Here is a 6,550-nt window from a genome sequence, read left to right as displayed (position 1 = left end):
GAGAGTGATGCTCCTGGTCCTTTGCAGGCTGCTCTAAGTCAATATCCATGTGCATGGCAGCCGGATCGACTGGTACATCGTCCGCCACCTGCTCTACTGCTGCTGCCTGCTCCAACTCCTTTCTCTCTAGCTCCTCAGCTGCCTTGACAGTGTCGTCCTACATACTCTTGATAAGAGCCTTGTAGTTCTTATCCCAATCCTTCTTCTTGAATGAACAGGCCCTAGACTCAGTACGCTTTCGTGGCTGGAAGGGATAGCGCTGGTCTCTCAGAATCTGTGCGATGAGATGGCCGAATGGGAGATACTTAGCTCTTTTGGGCTTGGCCTTGCTGATATGGTCAACATACAGCTTCATCATAATGCTCTAGGTGAGCGCAGGAATGGATATCTAGTGCCCTGTATAGAAGGCGTATAAAGCTATCAGAAAGTCGTCGCGCCTCTGTATCTTGTGGTCGGCCATGAAAACATTTCGGTATAGCACCGAATCGAAGAACCACAGGTCGTCTGGCAGATAAGTCCGAGTGGCAAAAGTCTCGCCACTAGCATAGTGACCTGTGAGTGCAACGGCCATGTCTGCATAGAAGGGCCTCCATAGAGTAGGATAGGTATCCTGGAGATCGGGAGGGCAGACGTGTGGACAACGGCAGGATCTGGAAAGAGTGTCCACCGTGATACTAATAGGGTGGCCGTCAATGGTAGTCCGCAGCTCCGCTAGGTTACTCGGGGCAGGTCGGAGGTTCTAGAAGAACATCTGGACCAACCTCGGGTATACTGGGTATGTGACAGGGGCTAGTAGGGCTGAGATGCCCCTCCGGTCTATATCGTCATATGCTGCTCTAGTAAGAACAGACCGGGAGAGGTAGTCTATGTCAAAGACCGACTCGTGCGCCACTCAAAGGCGTGAGTATCTCGGCAATGGCCGGTCTAAGGCCTGAGCTGGCTGAGCTGGTGGTGGTGATGGAGATGGTATATGCTCAGCCTCAGCGTCAGCATGTGGAGAAGATGCCTCGGCTGAAGACTGTAGTCTACTATCGGATGGAGACTGGGGTAGAGTGGGCTTTGCTGGCTCCTCCTGAATATGAGAGGGCTCTAGCTCGGACTCATAAATGAGGTCCTGGGCATGACATGGACCTGCCTCGTCGTCCAATCTCCGCCTGGCCCTGCGGTGAAAGTGTCCACGAGCAACAGTCTTTACCCTAGCCATGGCCTGCAAAATAAAAGGAAAACTTACAAAAAGGAATTCAGTGCCGGTATAAAGAATTAAAGCACAATTGATAGAATCATGTATGTCAAATAAGATAGACAAAACAGATAAGGAACATGGATCTATGCAAGTGACAAGGAATGAGTGATATAATGTGAAGCATGCTAGACAGTATAAGTATGGAATGCATCCGATATGGAAAACATAGGCATTGGGCATGTATGAGATAGCATGAAACACAAGAGATGGTGTGTGAAATGTGTGATGCAAATCTGTGAAGTTCGATCGATCACAAAAATGTGAGATCAATGCAAGTTCGATCGATCGGGAATAAGTGAGATCGATCTGTTACAGATCGATCTGAGAAAAAGTTCGATCGATCGAACTGTGAGGTGAAACTCGAAAAGTCACAGATCTGTGACGTGGATGGCACGGGGGCCTCACAAACAAGCTTGTGGGCCCCTCTACACAACAAATCAACAAATATGGTCACTTTCCATGGCCCGTGACCCCAAAAATCGAAATTAAAATCAAGAAATATAAAACCTATATATACATATATATACACACATATATATATAGCTTCAAGCTTCATCAATGGCAAAATTCATCTTCAAAGCACCTTAGATCTAACATTTAGAGCATGTATTCATGAAATTAGAGCTTGAAATCAAAGAGATGGGTTCGGATCTTACCTCAAATCGAGATAAGATGAGATTTAAGATCCGAGATGAAGTGGAAAGATTCGAGGTGAGATGGAGTTGCCGGAAGGTTCGCCGGAGGTGGGGATGTAAGTTGCAGCGGCGAGGGACGAAGGAGAGGGTGTTAGATCGATCTGTGGTATCGATCAAACAACCCTAGATTTGATTTTTTTTAAAAATATTTCATTACTAGTTCAATCGATCGAACTGAAATCTAAGATCAATCGAACTGTGATCGATCTCTCCTCACTAAAAGACAAATTGTTTTGAAAATATTTATTATTATTATTTTTTATTTTATTTTGAATAAACAAAAATAAAAATAAAAATAAAACAAAATAAAATATTTATAATTTCTTATTTTAAATTTAAAATTAAAAAAAAAAAATCAAACTTAAAACACTAAATCAAAGAACAGAGATCGATCTCTCCAAGATCGATCGAAGAATGACTCCGATCGATCGAACATGCAAAAATCTGCAGATATGTTCGATCGATGGGACAGAGAGCCTTTTATTGCAGGTTCAAAAATTTTCTTAGTGTTGAGACTGCAGATCAATCCAAGATGAAGTTGGATCGATCGAAGAGTTAAAGATCGATCTAGGAACAAGTTCGAACGATGGGACAGAGAGCTGAAATATGCAGGTTTTCTTCGAACGATTGGACAGAGAGGTGATTGGATGCAGGTGGATGTAGGTGTAGAGTTCGATTGATCGAACCTCCTAGGAGATCGATCGAACTTATGCAAAATGCTCATTTTCTACATGAAAGTGCATGCAATCCTAATCATAATTCCTAGCAATGTATATGAACCTAAACCAAATATCTAGACTTTGCAAGAAATGAAATTTAAAATAGAAATGAGGGAGGAATAGGGTTGTGACACCCTACGAAATGTACTAGTCTTTAACGTCTCTAGCAAGACATTAGGCTCTTTTAGCCCGGGTCAAACATCTTGTAGTGCATCCCCTCCTTGATGGGGTGATAAGTGCTTTGAACTCCACCCAACAAATGGTTCCCTAGAGAACTTGTTGGATTAGGCTCAAAAGAAATTTTTGGTCCTTGGTCACAATGATCTTTGGGCTTCCATGCTATTTCAAAACAAGATTTTGAAATAACTTTCTTGGAATTCAGGGTTGAAGATAGACTTTTTGAAATTTTAGTTTCACACAATAACTCTATTCCTTCACATTCAAGGTTATGATATTTCTCTACAACATTCACTTTTTCATGTTTGTCAAATGAATTGGGGGTCAGATTGAAGATATTCAACTTCACCTTCATGTGGCCAAATGAGATCTTCATTATCCTCGTCCTACAATTAATGTTGGCATTCACGGTTGCCAAGAAAGGACGGCTAAGGATAATGAGAATTTGGCTCTTAGGATTTGAGACCGGTTCCATGTCAATGATAACGAAATCAACAGGGAAGAAGAATTTATCAATCTTAATCAATACGTCCTCAATGATACCCCTAGGCTTTTTGACGGATCGGTCGGCAAGTTGCAAAACCACCGACGTCGATTTCAAGTCTCCTAAGCCTAATTTGACATATACCGAGTATGGAAGAAGATTAACACTTGCTCCTAAGTCAAGAAGAGCCCGATTAATGATATGATCTCCAATGATGCATGAAGTGGTAGGTGAACTGGGGTCCTTAAACTTTGGAAGAGTGTTATGCTGCAAAATTAAGCTTGCTTGCTCGGTTAAGACCACTTTCCTAGGTGCTTGGCTTTTGTTCTTCCTCTTTTGGGTGCATAAGTCTTTCAAAAACTTGGCATAAGCCGGAATTTGCTTGATTGCATCCAAAAGTGGAAGATTGATTTTCACTTGCCTTAACACATCTATAATTTCATTTGTTTTGGCCTTTTGTTTGTCAATTGAAATGGATCCTTTTAAGGCATCCAGGAATGGAGCTCTTGGCTAAAAAACCTTTTCAGAAATTTTCTTTGAAGTCTCTTCAACACAAGAAGTTTTAAAATCATTTGCAAATTTATCTTTTCAAAATCACCTTTCAAATCACTTTTCAAGATATTCTCATTTGAAAGATCATGTATATGCAATAAATGAGGAATAAGATGAGAAACGGGACGGGTGTCAACTTGTGGTTGCATCGGTTCACTCTCTTCATTGGACATACGCACTTGGTTGTCCACAATCTTCCCACTTCTCAAGGTAGTCACCACATTGACATGCTCTATTATGTGACCTTCTGATGAGGAATGAGTCTCCACAACACATTGTTGCTTTTGTGGGGCATTCAAAGGCATTTTCCCTTTCTCTCTAGCTTTTAAAGTACTAGCTATTTGCCCTACTCGGGTTTCTAGCTTAGCAATGGATTGAGAATGAGAATGAAGCAATTGAGTGTTCACCTCTAGAGTGCCTAGAGCGGTCAAAACTTTTTCTTCAAAAGTGGGACTCCTAGTATTTCCTTGAGAATATGATAGTTGATTAGGAAAATGAGAATTAGAAAATTGATTTCCTTGTGATTGAACTGGTCTATATCCTTGGGAACCTTGGTTTTGCATCGAAGGTGGAACATTCTTCCCTTGGAAACCACCTTGGGGAGGGTTTGAGCCTTCCCCTTGGTTTCTCCAAGAGAAATTCAGGTGATTCCTCCAACTAGGATTATAATGATTGCCATAAGGATTGTTCCCTTGATTAACAAAAGTTGCATTGACTTGTTCATGATACTTACTTTGTGCATATCCATGGGGACAATTGGAAGTAGAATGTAAAACACTTGAACAAGTCATACATGTCTCATTGGATGCATGATGGGAATGGTTAGGGTCGGAAGATACTTGATTTGCCGAGTTTTAGTTGATCAAGATTTGATCAAACCTTTGAGATAAGGATTTCATCTCGGCAGCTATTTCATTGGAATGGTCGACTTGATGTAAGCCAACACTCTTCTTTCCACTTGAATTCCTACCATTCTTGGAAGATAAAGTTCGATGCAAAGAATTTTCACTCATGCTTTCATAAAGACGCCGCATATCATCCTCATGCCTATCAATGTAAGAGCCACCCATGGAAGCATCAACTATGCCCTTATAATTGTCCGATAAGCTCTCAAAGAAATATTGAACTAATTGCCATTTGGGCATGTCATGATATGGACACTTCCTAAGCAATTCATTGAATCTTTCCCATGCCTCATGGAACGTTTCCCCATCCCCGTGTGAAAACTCTCGAATTGAGGTTATCATGGCATTGGTCTTAGAAATTGGATAATACTTCTTCAAGAACTCTTGTTGCATTTTTGCCCAAGAAGTTATTGAAAAAGGCCTAAGATTGTTAAACCAATATTTTACCTTGTCTTTAAGGGTAAATGGAAAAAGTTTAAGCCTTAAGACCTCTTCCGGTATGTTCGTGTATCTCACGGTGGAACATACTTCAAGAAACTCATCCAAATGCTTGTAAGGTTCTTCACTTGGAAGTCCATGATAGTTAGGAAGCATTTGAATGGTTTATGGTTTGATCTCATAGTGGTGTGCTTGAAATCGATGTAACATTTGATATTTTGCAGAAAATGTAATCTACATGTTTCTATTTTGCTACAAAATTGTACGACTCGTCTATATATTTATTTCACAGATGGAAATGGTTTTGAGACCATCCTTTTTCATTTTTCGGTCTCATTAGGATTTCTAAATCCATGTAAGGCCTTATGGTCATATTAAGTTGTAATTGGATTCGTTTTGAGAATATATGATGCTTTAAACTCGTTTATGCTTTAAACTCGTTTAACTAGTGCATTTCGTAGGGTTGATAACCTTATTCCTCTCTCATTTATGTTTTTATATGTTTCTACGTCATCTAGATATGAGTTGAATTGAAAAATCCAGTTTTCAGAAAATTTCCTGCATTTTGTGCACTTCCAGTGAGGTTTCGATCGATCGAACTCTGTTTCAATTGATCGAAACTCCACTTCAATCTATCGAATCACCTGGGTTGAGGACCTTTCAAATTCCATTTTGATCGATCAAAATCCAACTTAATCGATCGAAGTTCATTTTGGATCGATCGAAGTTAAGTGTTCAATCAATCGAAATAATTTGAGCGATCGAAAAGGCGTCATTTGAAATTTTCGGAAATCCCTTTGGCCGTTCAACTTCTTAAACCCTAATTTTTTTTTTTTAAAAATTTTTCTTATTTTTCTTTTCTTTATTTCTTCTCTCTCCTCCCCTATTTTTCTTTTCTTTTTCCTATTTTTTTTTTCTCTTTCTTCCTCCCTCTCATCTTCCCTCTCTCGCCCCAAACCCTAACCTCCCTCTCTCCCGATTCATCTCTCTCTCTCATCCCATCTCTCAATATCTCACAATCTCTCCCTCACATCACAACACCACCCACCCACCTTCTTCTCAAGAGCGGCCAAGTCGCCACTGACCTCCATTTAAGCTGGCGAAGCTTTTGGTCATTCAGCCAAGCTTCATTCTCTCATTCCTCTCAATCTTGCTTAGGAACCTCTCATTTCAGTCGTGTCCAGCCGATTTAGGCCAAGGAGACTCGGAATCAAGCTCCGGCAAGCTTTTGCTTATTCTGACAAAGTTCTGGTCGTCTTCTCCGACTCGAGCAAGATCGAAAAACCTCATTTTTGCCTGAATACCTCTGTTTCAATCTCCTATACTCTCTTATAGGT

At 40.6% G+C, this 6,550-nt stretch overlaps 1 pseudogene; it reads left to right on the top strand.

Moving 5' to 3' along the window:
* Positions 1-5,013: 5,013 nt before the first annotated feature.
* On the top strand, positions 5,014-5,112 carry LOC132287499 (small nucleolar RNA R71; annotated as a pseudogene).
* The last annotated feature ends 1,438 nt before the right edge of the window (positions 5,113-6,550 follow it).

The sequence above is a fragment of the Cornus florida genome, unplaced genomic scaffold (assembly GCF_030987335.1).
Source record: "Cornus florida cultivar Cherokee Brave unplaced genomic scaffold, ASM3098733v1 CherokeeBrave_3.0.0_Hap2_Chr11, whole genome shotgun sequence".
In the NCBI taxonomy this organism is placed as follows: domain Eukaryota; kingdom Viridiplantae; phylum Streptophyta; class Magnoliopsida; order Cornales; family Cornaceae; genus Cornus; species Cornus florida.
Note: the sequence above shows the minus strand (reverse complement) of the source record. Positions and strands in the feature narration are given on the sequence as shown.